General features: G+C 39.6%; 1 protein-coding gene across 1 annotated transcript in view; it reads right to left on the bottom strand.

Moving 5' to 3' along the window:
- Positions 1 to 8,184: 8,184 nt before the first annotated feature.
- The window catches only part of LOC309792628 (uncharacterized protein), a gene marked incomplete at its 5' end in the record, with an annotated part of 112,236 nt that continues 104,368 nt past the window's right edge, over positions 8,185 to 16,052 (bottom strand). The window contains one exon of the mRNA XM_082602357.1: positions 8,185 to 8,236. The remainder of the gene's footprint in view (positions 8,237 to 16,052) is intronic.

The raw sequence follows: 16,052 nt of genomic DNA, 5'->3' as shown, positions 1-16,052 counted from the left end.
CTCAGCAAGCACACACAGGAAAAGTGCAGACGGAGAGAAAATTTAAAGATCTACAACTCTGATGGAAAGGGACACTGCTTTGATTAAAATGTGTGGACTGAAGGCAACAAATTTCCTTCAAGCTCATTGCTTCACTTGGCTTTTAACAGTCTCAGTGTCTCTACCTGTGATAAGAAAGGGTTGATTATAAAAGGGCTAATTGGACATATGAAGACGTTAGGTCTTAACCTTTTTTTTTTTTTTTTTTTTAAGAAGATGTTGGGGGTAGGAGTTTTTATTAATTAATTTATTTATTTTTGCTGTGTTGCGTCTTCGTTTCTGTGCGAGGGCTTTCTCTAGTTGTGGCAAGTGGGGGCCACTCTTCATCGCAGTGCGCGGGCCTCTCAGCATCGCGGCCTCTTGTTGCGGAGCACAGGCTCCAGACGCGCAGGCTCAGTAGTCGTGGCTCACGGGCCTAGTTGCTCCGCGGCATATGGGATCCTCCCAGACCAGGGCTCGAACCTGTGTCCCCTGCATTAGCAGGCAGATTCTCAACCACTGCGCCACCAGGGAAGCCCCAGGTCTTAACCTTTTGAGGTAAGGTTATTTAAATTCCTTTGGGATTTCTTACACCTCTCTCTCAGGAGAAAGAACCAGTTACCACTTTTGGTTCTCTATTGCTGCATAGCAAGCCATCCCCAAATGTTGTGGTTTAAAACACAGTAACCCGGTTTTGCCCAGGATTCGGTAACTGGGCTGGGTTCAGCGGGGTAGCCAGATTTCTCACACAGTGGTTTAGGGCTCCCGAGATCACAAAAGCAGACGCTGCCAGGCCATCTTAAGGACTAGGCACAGAATGGGCACAGCATCACTTCCATGGCAGCCACATTGTACTGGTGATGGAGGACAGGCCAGTCCAGGTTCCAGGGGGCGACACCAATGTCGCGGGTTAGGGCAGCATTTGGGAAAGATTTCCATAAAACCAAAGGAAAATAGGTAAATAGGAAAGCTCCCCTGCTAATAGACGGCTCTACAGGGACAAAACTAAGATTTATGGTAATTTTGGGGGGTGGAATCCTAGGACTGAAAGCACTGGAAGTTCTTCAAGAGCATTCACAGATGTTTTCCTTTTTTATTTTTTAATTGTGCCCACACAAATTCTAGAACAGCCTACTTCCACTTTGACTAAATTCACATAGTTACTGACAATTATCTTAATTACACATTCATGGAAAACTCACAAAGAGGTGGAATAAGATTACCTTTAAGTTGTGCTATTGGTGAGGCTTTTTTTGACTGTTTTTTTTTTAAATACAAGCACACCGGTATATCCCCTTTTGAATGTTCTAAAGGCATCTACCTACTGGAGCTTGTATAGGGGGAGAAGGAAAGACTTGAAACAATTATTTTCTTCCCAGTATTCCTTAATTCTTTGTTTTCATATTTATCAATGTATTTGTTTTAATTACAAAAAAGTGTTTATTCAATACACATTGTACTGTACCTTGTATTTTCATTTAATGATTCTGTCCATGTGAGCATATATAACTGTATCATTCTTTTTGATGGTTATGTAGTATTTTGTTATATTATCTAGCTAATCCCCAATTGTTAGACCCAAGAGAATTAAAAACATGTTCACACAAAAACTCATACATGAATACTCATAGCAGCATTGTTCATAATAGCCAAAAAGTGGAAACAACACTAATGACCGTCAACTGACAAATGGATAAACAAAATGTGTAATATCCATAGAAGAGAAAATTATTCTGCCATGAAATTAAAAAAGAACAAAGCACCAATAACACCCTACAACACAGATGAACCTTGAAAACGTTATGCTAAGTGAAAGAAGCCAGACACAAAAGACCACATATTTTAATGATTCCATTTACACAAAAGGCAAATCCATAGTGACAGAAAAAAGATTAGCATGCCTTCATTCTTGGAATGCTCTCCTTTCTTGGCTTTCACAATACCGTTCTCTTCCGGAGTCCCTTGCTACCTCTCTGACTGATTTGGTTTCAAGTAGGTCACCCATCACCCCTCCTTACACACTGTGGTCCTTGGTGACCCTCGTATTCTCTCACCCATATGCTCTTTCTTGCACACAGCTCAGAACTGCTGTGACAAGTGTGCTGACTCTATGACTTCCAGATTTATCCCTCCAGCCTTTTCCTCCTCATGAACTCTAGACCCTCTTGCCATTCTTGAGTATTTCTTCTTAGACGTCCCTCGGGTTCAAAACAGAATTCATCATTTCCTAAACCATGTCTTTATGCTTTTGTATATGTTGCCTCCTCCACCAGAATGCCCTTCCCACTTCTCTGCCCTGAGAACTCCTACTCATTTTTCAAGATTTAGCTTAAATTTTACTTCCTCCCTAAAGCCTTCATGGGCTACTTGGTTTCGATAATTAGCTGCCTTCTGTGTTGCCAAGCACTTTACATATGTCTTTTGCACATTCGCCACATTGTGTTTAATTATTTTGTCTGACTGATGGCCTCAAAGGCTGCCATTTTGTCTTACTTTTTTTGTATCCAGCAGTTAGCACAGTTGCATGGGAGATAACAACAGTGATTACAGCTAACACTTCTATCGTGCTTACTGGATACCAGGCACCATTTTGAGTAATTTTACTCATATTAATTCACTTAACCTCACCATTCACCCTTTGAAGCAGGCACATTTTTATGCCAATTTCTCATATGGATAAACTGAGATTAAGAAAGTTTAAGGAATTTTCCCAAGGTCACACAGATACCAAACGGCAGAGCTGGGATTAGACCCCAGACATTCTTGCAACAAAGTCTATGTTCTTTTTTTTTTTTTCTAGCTGCGTTGGGTCTTCATAGCTGCATGCAGGCTTTGTCTAGTTGTGGCAAGCAGGGGCTACTCTTTGTTGAGATGCGCAGACTTCTCATTGCTTTCCTTAAAGTCTACTGATTGTAAATGTTAATCACTTCTGAAAAATACTCTCATACCAACATCTAGACTAGTGTTTGATCAAACAATGGGTCACCGGAGCTCAGCCAAGTTAAAAATTAACCATCACACTGTCCATAGCCATAGCTAACCATGGTTGAGAAGGGAAAGTCTCAGAGGCAGTGAATATATAAACTACCTCCAATTGAGGAAAACTTTCATTACCTTAGGGGCTATTTTGTATGCCATGGTCTAAATTTATGAAGAACATGCTTAAAGCTGCCTTATATTCTTTTTCCTTGTCTTAGACATCCCACACCACCTCTCTCCATTGTCCCCAAGTACTCCTTCCTCCCATCAGACAGTTGTTTCTGCCACTGAACTTCCCAGGACACCCTTCCTATTCATTGTCACAAACAACATGTCTTCCTGATGTAAAGCAGTCATTGAGAACACTTGTCCTACACCATGTTTTTGCAACTCTTCCCATTTAAGTTTCAGCCTTCTCAGATGCTCCACAACTCATAGAATTATGGAACTTTAGAACTTGAGGGGCAACTTAGTCAAATTTTCTCATTTTACTGATGAGGAAACTGGATGCGGTGACATCTCTGAATTTGAGGTGGAAGCAGGAATAGAATTCAGGTCTGTTCTGCCAGCCTCGGTGTTCTTTACGCTTGATAGACAAGAAAGAACCAATGCATACTGGAAGGGAAATTAGCCTGGGAGGAGATAGGAGAGGATGCTCTTGATATAACAAGCAGATTTTTTTCAAACTTTTTTTAATCTACCTGAGCCTCAATTTCTTTATTTGTTAAGTGGCTTAAATTGGTGCTTCTCAAACTTTAATACACATACGAATCTCCCAGGGGTCTTTTTAAAACACAGACTCTGATTCAGTAGGTCTGGAGTACAGCCTGAGAGTCTGCATTGCTAACCAGCTTCCAGATGCTGCTGATGCTGCTGGTCTTTTAAGTAGAAGGGCATAGATGATCTGTAAGCCCAATCTGAGCCTTAAAATTCTATGATTTGGTGATTCCATGGTTAAGGACAGCAGCATCTAAGGTATGTAAAATAGGCAGTCTGGGGAAAATATTAAATTTTACCTGTACTTCTCTGTACACTTTTTTTCACAATACTTTTCTTCCATAGAGGGTCACCATGTATTCTGATTTACCTGAGAATGTATTGGTTTGTGCCTGTTTTCCCAGTGTGATAATTCAGAGAAACCTTTTCACTCTTAAGAGTTTCCCAGTTGGGACAACAAATTATACAGTCACCCATTTTCTAAAGTTTCTTTTGCTCATTATCTATGTTCATAGAATATAGAATGCATTTGATTTCCACAGTTTGTATATTTCGAACCACAGAAAAAAAGTTGTGTCCCAGAAGGTTTCCTGCACTGTACGTCAGAATTTCATGGTTTGTGAATTCCTGTTTTCTTTCCTTATGAAAAGCACACTCACTGAAGGCACTTGGCAAGGGCCTTTTGCATTAGCCCTCCTAAAATGTGGGACCCTGGGAAAAACTGCTCACTGTTTGTTTTGTGGTGACTGGCAGCAAAGCTCACTTGGATGATTAAAAGCTAAATGGAAAAATACCTCATGGGTGATTTTCCCACTTCCTACTCACACAGAATCAGTGTCTGAATGTAGAGTTCCCAAGTTCAGGGGCAGCTACTGGAGTGAACTTCTGTGCCTACCTAACCAAAGGCGTTTCTGAAGGCAGAGCATAGGAAGGGCGCCAGCCGCAAACTATAGATCCTCCACCTGCTGTTCCTCCAGGCTGCTTGCAATCCCACTCAAGAGACTATATTCCTGGAGGCTTCAAAATCAGTTATTAATTACCACCTTCTATTATGAGTTAGTGGGCTTTGTTACTGATTCCTTTAATAAATATTTGTTAAGTGCCTACTATGTGGCAAGACAGGATTACTTGACAGCTGAAATTAAGAACTGGACACAGTTTTAGTCTGTAGATCTTAGTCCCTGATTCTCTAAAAGAAAAAGGGGAGGTGTTAATGGAAATTGGAGGGGTAAAATGTGACACTCTTTTTTCTATAATTGATTCAGAACATAAGAACCTATGTCTAAAAAAGGAGAGAAGAGACATGGAATTAATATGAACCACAAAAGGTTAGCACACTACTCACCTGTTTCAAGTCTTTGCTCAAAGGCTATTGGTTCACTGAGTTTTCCTGGCCACTCTATTTAAAACTGCAACTCACACCCTAACCCAGAACTCTAAATCTCTGCTCTCCTTTATTTTTTCCACTACACTTATCTTATATGATATAACTCACCTGGTTATGCTATTTATTGTCTTTCTTCCTCAGCAACTTTTGAATATGCAATACGGTATTACTAACTATAGTTAACCATGCTGTACATTACATCGCATGGCTTATTTATTTTATAACTAGAAGTTTGTACCTTTTGACCCCCTTCGCCCATCTTCTTTTCTAAGATGCTCATGAGCTGATTGTTTGCCATGAAAGTCTAGATTTTTGCTAAGAATATCACGTGCATAAGAATGTCAGATGGTGCAAACATTTGGAAGTACCAAATATAAAAGATAATATAATCCATAATCAAAATGATTTTGACAGGGTTGAAAGCAAGTGTAAAATTAATAAGAAAATTCAGCAGGGTTAAAAGTAGCAAAATATCTATTTTACCGTTACAGAAAGAAGGTGATCATCCTTGGGAATTATCTTTGATGGTTTAGTTGACTGTGAATTTAGTATGATTCAACATGGTTAATCCATATGTGGCTTCCAATGGAGCCAACACTCTCTAGGAAGGTATAAAAAGGAGTATAACATCTGAGTCACTGGAAGTAACTGGGCTTGTCAGAATCTGCTCTGGTCATTCACATGGAATCTTGTACAGGAGGAAATGTTTTGAAGGCTCCTGATAAACCAAGGTAGTCCAGAAGAGCACAATGAGAGTTTGGAGGAATTTAGAAACCAAATGGAGCCTTCCTTTAATTAGCCATAACCTAGAAAGGTGTCAGTCTATGCTTTGTCAGGTGCTAAAGCTAAATTAGAGGCATGGAGTGACAAAGGAAGCTCCTAGTGAGGAGCAGGGCAGAGGGAAGAGGTTTGAAATTTATCTTCTGCACAGGAAAGGAGAAAGGGGAGCACACGGTGGTGGTAAAAGAGAGCAGGAAGAATGACTTCATGTACAAACAGGAACCTCAGTCTTTTTTCAGGTTCCGGTCTCCCAGTGTTATGCAGGTATGGGCAGTAACACCCATAGTCAGAGCTACCCATGAAGAGTCAGCATAGCATAGCAGCCAACGGGGCAAACTCTGGAGTCAGCCAGGCTGGGTTTAAATCCTGGGACTACTACTTAATAACTACATAACTCTGAGCCATTAAATCTTTGTGCCTCAGATTTCTAATCTGTTCAATGGGACTAACAGCACTTAGCTCATGAAGTTGATGTAAGGATTAAACAGGATGATATATGTAAAGTTCTTAGACTCATGTGTGACAGGTAAGCACTATGCAAGTTGATCATGGATTGGACACTTGCTGTATCTCAAGCTTCTTTATCTCATTTAATGCTCAGAACAACCCTAGTATATAGAATCTATTGAAATAACCTTTTAACAAATAAGGGAGCTAAAACTTTGAAAGGTTAGGGAACCTGCCCAAAGTTACACAGGTAGAATATTGTGGAACCATTCTTCAAACACACGTTTTTCTGATTCAAGATTCAGAGATTTTAATCTCTGGACTTGACTGTTTTTAACCTGATCTCAAAGTAACTAGAGAGCCCAAATCACAACTGTGGACAAACCAGCAAAACAGAGAAGGTAATATCACCTGTGGGTTTTGGAAGGCCTGAGGATTACGCCCAGTAGGTGTAACCTCCAGCATTAGATGGAGTGAGAGGCCACAGTTTTGATGATTGTGCTGATAGTTAAGGATCAGAGTGCTGGGAAAAAGACAGAGGGACAACTATAGAAGGCAACATCATAAACAGTTGCTAAGTCAGCTTCACCAAGCTGAGCTGTTCAGAGGGAACTGGATCACTAGATCCACATGCAGCAATATGAGGGAGGTAAACAAGGAGGGAAATCTCTTTATCATTACCTTCAAAAAATAATACTAATAATGCTGTATTTCATTAAGTTACTCTTCTTTGGGTTACATATTGCATAACTGATAAAGGGTTAAAAGATCAAAACAAAGGATAGAAAAGCAGAAGACCCTGTTAGAGTGAGAAAGAAGGAAAATAAGCAACAGACCTGAGTGGACATTTAACCATAAAATAGATTTCAGTCTATTACATCTGCAATTTGGGCTGCAAGGGACTTTCCTTAGGCCTTTGTTAGCAATTCCAGGAAACATATTTTAATGGAAGTTCTCTGAACCAATTTTATTTTTGTGGAATCTCCTGGTTAACTAATGATGCTCTCAGGTCTACTGCATACTTCCGAAACCCGTTGATGGTACTGCATGTGTTAATTGCAATTGTATGCTTTTATTAAATATTACATAGACTGATTACGAGAGTAGTTTCTACAAAAACTAAGTTGAATGCTTAGAAAGCAATAAAAAAAGAGTAATGAAAAGAATGTGCTGCCCAGTTAGATATGAGTAAGACAGTTGCAAAAGGTAAGAGGAAAAAAATAATTAAAAGCTAGGAGGGGGACTTCCCTGGTGGCGCAGTGGTTAAGAATCCGCCTGCCAATGCAGGAGACACGGGTTCGAGCCCTGGTCCGGGAAGATTCCACATGCTGCAGAGCCCGTGTGCCACAACTACTGAGCCTGTGCTCTAGAGCCCACAAGCCACAACTACTGAGCCTGTGTGCCACAACTATTGAAGCCCACGTGCCTAGAGCCCGCGCTCCGCAGCAAGAGAAGCCACTGCAATGAGAAGCCTACATACCGCAACGAAGAGTCGCCCCCACTCACTGCAACTAGAAAAAGCCTGCGCACAGCAACGAAGACCCAATGCAACAAAAAATAATATAAAATAATAAATAAATTAAAAAGAAAAAGCTAGGAGGATTCTGTATCCCATTTGCTTCACAAGTGTCTTCCAAGAGGTCCCTCAATTTTAAATAAACAAGATTAGAAATCATAGATAATTTACTAGGAGCTTGTTTTATTTGAGTTAACATGAAATTCCATCTGCTAAATGACCCAAATCTTCTCAATAAGAGTCTTACTGACATCTTAGGTGAGCTGTTTTCTTCTGCAGGACTGCGCAGCATTGAGACATTCAGTATCTCTGGTCCACACCCACTAAATGCTATGGTGGCCCCCAGTCATTGTGACAATTGAAGAGTCCTCTTTGCACAGTTCCAAGTACTCCTTAAAATAAACATAAGAGTTTTAGTGCCCCCGCCAAGAATTTCTGCTTGTATTAAAATAAAAGGCTTTGCCCTACCTCAAAAAGTTAGAAAATGGACTTATATATTTTAACTTTAAGAATATATATGGGGCCTCCCTGGTGGCGCAGTGGTTGAGAGTCCGCCTGCCGATGCAGGGGATACGGGTTCGTGCCCCGGTCTGGGAGGATCCCATATGCCGCGGAGCGGCTGGGCCCGTGAGCCATGGCCGCTGGGCCTGCGCATCCGGAGCCTGTGCTCCGCAACGGGAGAGGCCACAACAGTGAGAGGCCCGCATACCGCAAAAAGGAAAAAAAAAAAAAATATATATATGTTTAAGACATGTAAGTATCATTTTTAGATGATTTTTTCATTTCGATTGCCTTTATGTGATTAGTCAGCCAGCCATGAGTCATGATTGTTTTGGTTAAGAGTTTTTCTTCTACATCTGACTGCCTAGGGACCTTGTGAAAAATGGGACCATTACAGGGCTTACACATATAATAAGAGGAATTATTGAAGGAACTATTTTTTAACCTGGAGAGGCAATGACTTAGAGAGACAGAATTATTGATTTCACACATATAAAGAATTATCTTGTTTGAGGATAATTCAGTTTCCTCTATGAGAATCCACATAGAATATTCTAGAAATAGCTCTAAACAAATTGAAGAAAATGTAGAAAAGACAACATGGTATAATAGAAAGGTTTTATAGCCCTAGTGCCAGACAAACCTGAGCATAAATCCTGACTCTACCTTGGATGATATATATAAACTGTCAAGTTCTCAGAGCCTCATTTTTTTCTTCCATAAACTAGTTTAATAATATTTATCTCAAAGCATTATGAAGAATAAATAAAATAGTCTATCTTAAATTCCTAGCACTGTTTTTGGCATATATAAGACACAAACTAAATGAGTTTCCTTCCTTATCTTCTTTCCTGTCCCTGAAGGTGTGAAGCAGAAAAAGTCAATTATCTGTTTAAACACACTACCTCCGAATATTTTGATAGTTTAAGGTGTGGATAGAACTATAAAAATTCCCTCGGGATCAAACCCTTGCTTTGTGGCAGACACAGTTGACACTGTTCCTAACCTATCTAAAAGCCATTTACATTTTTTTCTTTCTGGATAGCAGCCCTCCGTGTTTATTTAAGATTGGATAAATATCCTTTGGCTTCCAGGGAGGTCAACCCAGCCCCTGGTCTAGGAGCTGGCCTAAATCCAGATTTTTTGTGGCAGATTACATTACCTTTCAGCAAATATTCACTCCTTCCCCATGACCTCCTTGAGAAAAGTATCCTTTCCTGCCGCATTGATTTTGGACTTAGAATACGGCAGAAGGAAGAATGTGCTAATTCCAAGCCAAGGCTTGCCCCTCAGGAGCTTCTACCATAAGGAGATATGCCCTGGGTAGCCCAGGTCTCGTAAGAAGGAGAGACCCATAGAACAGCTGCCCTGGCTGATGAGAGAGAAGTAAAAGTGTGTTATTGTGTGTCCCTGAGATGATGCTATGGTTGTTTGTTCAGCAGTAATCAAAACAACTGACTGATAACACCTGCCTTAGTGGTATTAGGCAAGATTAGCAGAGAAGCTTCTGAGAAATGGCTTTTGTCTCTGATAAGAGAAAGTTGTGGGAAGATAAACTTTCTCCACAGTGCCACATCTGGACTTCGATTGATTGCCACATATTGACATAGCCAGGTTATGACCACGAAGAGAAGACCTGGAGAATTGGAGACACCAGCCCAGAATTCCTGAACCAATACCACCAACCATCTTGCTTCACTTCTTGCACAGTGACAAGAATAAATCCCTGCTTGTTTATACCAAGATTTGCTGGGCATCTCTGTTATCTACAGCTGAAATGTATCCTAAGTGATACTTAACGCTAAGATTTCTAGTTTTCATAACATAAGCTAACATATTTGACAATTCACAGAATTATTTCTGGTTTGTGAATAGATGCCATGTATTACATTGCTGTTTGCGAGTTCAGTGGCTCATACAGTCAGCATTACCAGCTAATTCATTGGATACCCGAGCATTTAGGATGTCCCCTAGGAAACTATATTCCCTGTAACCACACAGATGGATACAAAGCTTCATTTCTCTCAGAGAATCTTCCTTCACTTTCAGTGTGCACCTACTGTCCACAGTGAAATATTCCATGTGTAGTAGAAGTTAATTTTTGATTTGGCCATCTTCCAGAGTCTCTCATGTTCCTCTCTGTCTCCTTAACAGCCACTATGGAAAACAGTATGGGGGATCCTCAAAAATTAAAAATAGAGCTACCATATAATACAGCAATTCCACTCCTAGGTATTTATCCAAAGAAAAAGAAAACACTAACTTGAAAAGCTATCTGCACCCCACGTTCACTGCAGCATTATGTACAACAGTCAAGACACGAAAACAACCTAAGTGTCCACTGACAGATGAATGGATAAAGAAGTTGTGGTACGTATATGTATGCAAAGGAATATTATTCAGCCATAAAAAAACAAACAAGGAAATCTTGCCATTCGAGACAACATGAATGGACCTCGAGGATATTATGTTTAATGAAATAAGTCAGACAGAGAAAGACAAATACTGTACGACCTCACTTATCTGTGGACTCTGAAAACAAACCAAAACAAAAACACAGTTACCAAAAAATCCCAACCAAACGCATAGAAAAAGAGATCAGATTTGTGGTTACAGAGGCTGGGGGCAGGGATAGGGGGATTAGAGAAAGGTGGTTCAAATGTACAAACTTCCCGTTACAAGATAAAGAAGTATTAGGGATGTAATGTACAGCATGATGACTACTGTTAACACTGCTATTTGCCATATATGAAAGTTGCTAAGAGAGTAAATCCTAAAAGATCGCATCACAAGAAAAAACATTTTCTTGCTTTCTTTTTTTATTGTATTTATGTGAGATGATGGATGCTAACTAAACTTACTGCAGAACCATTTCACAATACATGTAAGTCAAACCATTATGCTGTAAACCTTACTTTTTTTTTTTTTTTGTGGTATGCGGGCCTCTCACCGCTGTGGCCTCTCCCGTTGCGGAGCACAGGCTCCGGAGGCGCAGGTTCAGCGGCCACGGCTCACGGGCCTAGCCGCTCCGCGGCATGTTGGATCCTCCCGGACCGGGGCACGAACCCATGTCCCCTGCATTGGCAGGCCGACTCTCAACCACTGCGCCACCAGGGAAGCCCTTACATTTTTACAGTGATGTATGTCAACTGTATCTCAATAAAACCAGAAAATATTTTAACATCTTTATTGGAGTATAATTGCTTTACAATGGTGTGTTAGTTGCTGCTGTATAACAAAGTGAATCAGCTATATATATATACATATATCCCCGTATCTCCTCCCTCTTACGTCTCCCTCCCACCCTCCCTATCCTACCCCTTTAGGTGGACACAAAGCACCGAGCTGATCTCCCTGTGCTATACGGCTGCTTCCTACTAGCTATTTATTTTCCATTTGGTAGTGTACGTATGTCCACGCCACTATCTCACTTCGTCCCAGCTTACCCTTCACCCTCTCTGTGTCCTCAAGTCCATTCTGTATGTCTGCATCTTTATTCCTGCCCTGCCCCTATGTTCTTTAGGACCATTTTTTTTTTTAGATTCCATATATATATGTTAGCATACGGTATTTGTTTTTCTCTTTCTGACTTACTTCACTCTGTATGACAGACTCCAGGTCCATCCACCTCACTACAAATAACTCAGTTTCATTTCATTTTATGGCTGAGTAATATTCCATTGTATATATGGGCCACATCTTCTTTATCCATTCATCTGTTAATGGACACTTAGGTTGCTTCCACATCCTGGCTATTGTAAATAGTGCCGCAATGAACATTGTGGTACATGACTCTTTTTGAATTATGGTTTTCGCAGGGTATATACCCACTAGTGAAATTGCAGGGTCGTATGGTAGTGATATTTTGAGTTTTTTAAGGAACCTCACATTCTGTTTGCTAGTATTTTGTTGAGTATTTTTACATCTATGTTCATCAGTGATACTGGCCTGTAGTTTTCTTTTTTTTTTTTATTAGTTTCTACTTTATAACAAAGTGAATCAGTCATACATATACATCTGTACCCACATCCCTTCCCTCATGCATCTCCCTCCCTCCCACCCTCCCCATCCCACTCCTCCAGGCGGTCACAAAGCACCGAGCTGATCTCCCTGTGCTCTGCGGCTGCTTCCCACTATCTATCTACCTTACGTTTGGTAGTGTATATATGTCCATGCCTCTCTTTCGCTTTGTCACAGCTTACCCTTCCCCCTCCCCATATCCTCAAGTCCATTCTCAAGTAGGTCTGTGTCTTTATTCCCGTTTTACCCCTAGGTTCTTCATGACATTTTTTTTTAATTCCATATATATATGTGTTAGCATACGGTATTTGTCTTTCTCTTTCTGACTTACTTCACTCTGTATGACAGACTCTAGGTCTATCCACCTCATTACAAATAGCTCAGTTTCGTTTCTTTTTATGGCTGAGTAATATTCCATTGTATATATGTGCCACATCTTCTTTATCCATTCATCCGATGATGGACATTTAGGTTGTTTCCAGCTCCGGGCTATTGTGAATAGAGCTGCAATGAACATTTTGGTACATGTCTCTTTTTGAATTATGGTTTTCTCAGGGTATATGCCTAGTAGTGGGATTGCTGGGTCATATGGTAGTTCTATTTTTAGTTTTTTAAGGAACCTCCATACTGTTCTCCATAGTGGCTGTACCAATTCACATTCCCACCAGCAGTGCAAGAGTGTTCCCTTTTCTCCACACCCTCTCCAGCATTTATTGTTTCTAGATTTCTTGATGATGGCCATTCTGACTGGTGTGAGATGATATCTCATTGTAGTTTTGATTTGCATTTCTCTAATGATTAATGATGTTGAGCATTCTTTCATGTGTTTGTTGGCAGTCTGTATATCTTCTTTGGAGAAATGCCTATTTAAGTCTCCTGCCCATTTTTGGATTGGGTTGTTTGTTTTTTTGCTATTGAGCTGCATGAGCTGTTTATAAATTTTGGAGATTAATCCTTTGGCAGTTGCTTCATTTGCAAATATTTTCTCCCATTCTGAGGGTTGTCTTTTGGTCTTGTTTATGGTTTCCTTTGTTGTGCAAAAGCTTTGAAGTTTCATTAGGTCCCATTTGTCTATCTTTGTTTTTATTTCCATTTCTCTAGGAGGTGGGTCCAAAAGGATCTTGCTGTGATTTATGTCATAGAGTGTTCTACCTATGTTTTCCTCTAAGAGTTTGATAGTTTCTGGCCTTACATTTAGGTCTTTAATCCATTTTGAGCTTATTTTTGTGTATGGTGTTAGGGAATGATCTAATCTCAAACTTTTACATGTCCCTGTCCAGTTTTCCCAGCACCACTTATTGAAGAGGCTGTCCTTTCTCCACTGTACATTCCTGCCTCCTTAGTTTTCTTTCTTTGTGACATCTTTTTCTGCTTTTGGTATCAGAGTGATGGTGTCTCGTAGAATGAGCTCGGGAGTGTTCCTCCCTCTGCTATATTTTGCAAGAGTTTGAGAAAGATAGATGTTAGCTCTTCTCTAAATGTTTCATAGAATTCACCTGTGAAGACACCTGGTCCTGGGCTTTTGTTTCTTGGAAGATTTTTAACCACAGTTTCAATTTCAGTGCTTGTGACTGCTCTGTTTATATTTTCTATTTCTTCCTGGTTCAGTCTCAGAAGGTTGTGCTTTTCTAAGAATTTGTACATTTCTTCCAGGTTGTCCATTTTATTGGCATAGAGCTGTTTGTAGTAATCTCTCATGATCCTTTGTATTTCTGCAGTGTCAGTTGTTACTTTTCCTTTTCATTTCTAATTCTAATTGATTTGAGTCTTCTCCCTTTTTTTCTTGATGAGTCTGGCTAATGGTTTCTCAATTTTGTTTATCTTCTCAAAGAACCAGCTTTTAGTTTTATTGATCTTTGCTATTGTTTCCTTCATTTCTGATCTGATCTTTATGGTTTCTTTCCTTCTACTAACTTTGGGGTTTTCTTTTGTTTTTCTTTCTCTAATTGCTTTAGGTGTAAGGTTAGATTGTTTATCTGAGATGTTTCTTATTTCTTGAGGTAGGACTGTATTGCTACAAATTTCCCTCTTAGAACTGCTTTTGCTGCATCCCATAGGTTTCGGGTCATCATGTTTTCATTGTCATTTGTTTCTACTTATTTTTTGATTTCCTCTTTGATTTATTCAGTGATCTCTTGGTTATTTAGTAATGTATTGTTTAGCCTCCATGTGTTTGTATTTTTTACAGACTTTTTCCTGTAATTGATATCTAGTTTCATAGTGTTGTGGTCCAAAAAGATACTTGATATGATTTCAATCTTCTTAAATTTACCAAGGCTTGATCTGTGACCCAAGATATGATCTATCTTGGAGAATGTTCCATGAGCACCTGAGAAGAAAGTGTATTCTGTTGTTTTGGGATGGAATGTCCTATAAATATCAATTAAGTCCATCTTGTTTAATGTATCATTTAAAGCTTGTGTTTTCTTATTTTCATTTTGGATGATATGTCCATTGGTGAAAGTGGGGTGTTAAAATCCCCTACTATGATTGTGTTACTGTCAATTTCCCCTTCTAAGGCTGTTAGCATTTGCCTTATGTATTGACGTGCTCCTATGTTGGGTGTATAAATATTTACAATTGTTATACCTTCTTCTTGGATTGATCCCTTGATCATTATGTAGTGTCCTTCTTTGGCTCTTGTAATAGTCTTTATTTTAAAGTCTATTTTCTCTTATATGAGAATTGCTACTCCAGCTTTCTTTTGATTTCCATTTGCATGTAATATCTTTTTCCATCCCCTCACTTTCAGTCTGTATGTGTCCTTAGGTCTGAAATGGGTCTCTTGTAGACAGCATATATACAGGTCTTGTTTTTGTATCCATTCAGCCAGTCTATGTCTTTTGGTTGGAGCATTTAATCCATTTACATTTAAGGCAGTTATCGATATGTATATTCCTATTACCATTTTCTTAATTGTTTTGGGTTTGTTATTGTAGGTCTTTTCCTTCTCTTGTGCTTCCTGCCTAGAGAAGTTCCTTTAGCATTTGTTGTAAAACTGGTTTGGTGGTACTGAATTCCCTTAGCTTTTGCTTGTCTGTAAAGTTTTTGATTTCTCTGTCGAATCTGAATGAGATCCTTGCTGGGTAGAGTAATCTTGGTTGCAGGTTTTTCCCTCTCATCACTTTAAATACGTCCTGCCACTCCTTTCTGGCTTGCAGAGTTTCTGCTGAAAGATCAGCTGTTAACCCTATGGAGATTCCCTCATATGTTATTTGCTGTTTTTCCCTTGCTGCTTTAATATTCTTTCTTTGTATTTAATTTTTGATAGTTTGATTAATATGTGTCTTGGCATGATTCTCCTTAGATTTATCCTGTATGGGACTCTCTGTGCTTCCTGGAGTTGATTATTTCCTTTCCCATATTAGGGAAATTTTCAACTATAATCTCTTCAAATATTTTCTCAGTCCCTTTCTTTTTCTCTTCTTTTTCTGGGACCCCTATAATTCGAATGTTGGTGCGTTTAATGTTGTCCCAGAGGTCTCTGAGACTGTCCTCAATTCTTTTCATTCTTCTTTCTTTATTCTGCTCTGCGGTAGTTATTTCCACTATTTTATCTTCCAGGTCACTTATACGTTCTTCTGCCTCAGTTATTCTGCTCTTAATTCCTTCTAGACAAGTTTTAATTTCATTTATTGTGTTGTTCATCATTGTTTGTTTGCTCTTTAGTTCTTCTAGGTCCTTGTT

This window comes from Mesoplodon mirus (genome assembly GCF_964341445.2).
Source record: "Mesoplodon mirus genome assembly, chromosome: 17".
In the NCBI taxonomy this organism is placed as follows: domain Eukaryota; kingdom Metazoa; phylum Chordata; class Mammalia; order Artiodactyla; family Ziphiidae; genus Mesoplodon; species Mesoplodon mirus.
Note: the sequence above shows the minus strand (reverse complement) of the source record. Positions and strands in the feature narration are given on the sequence as shown.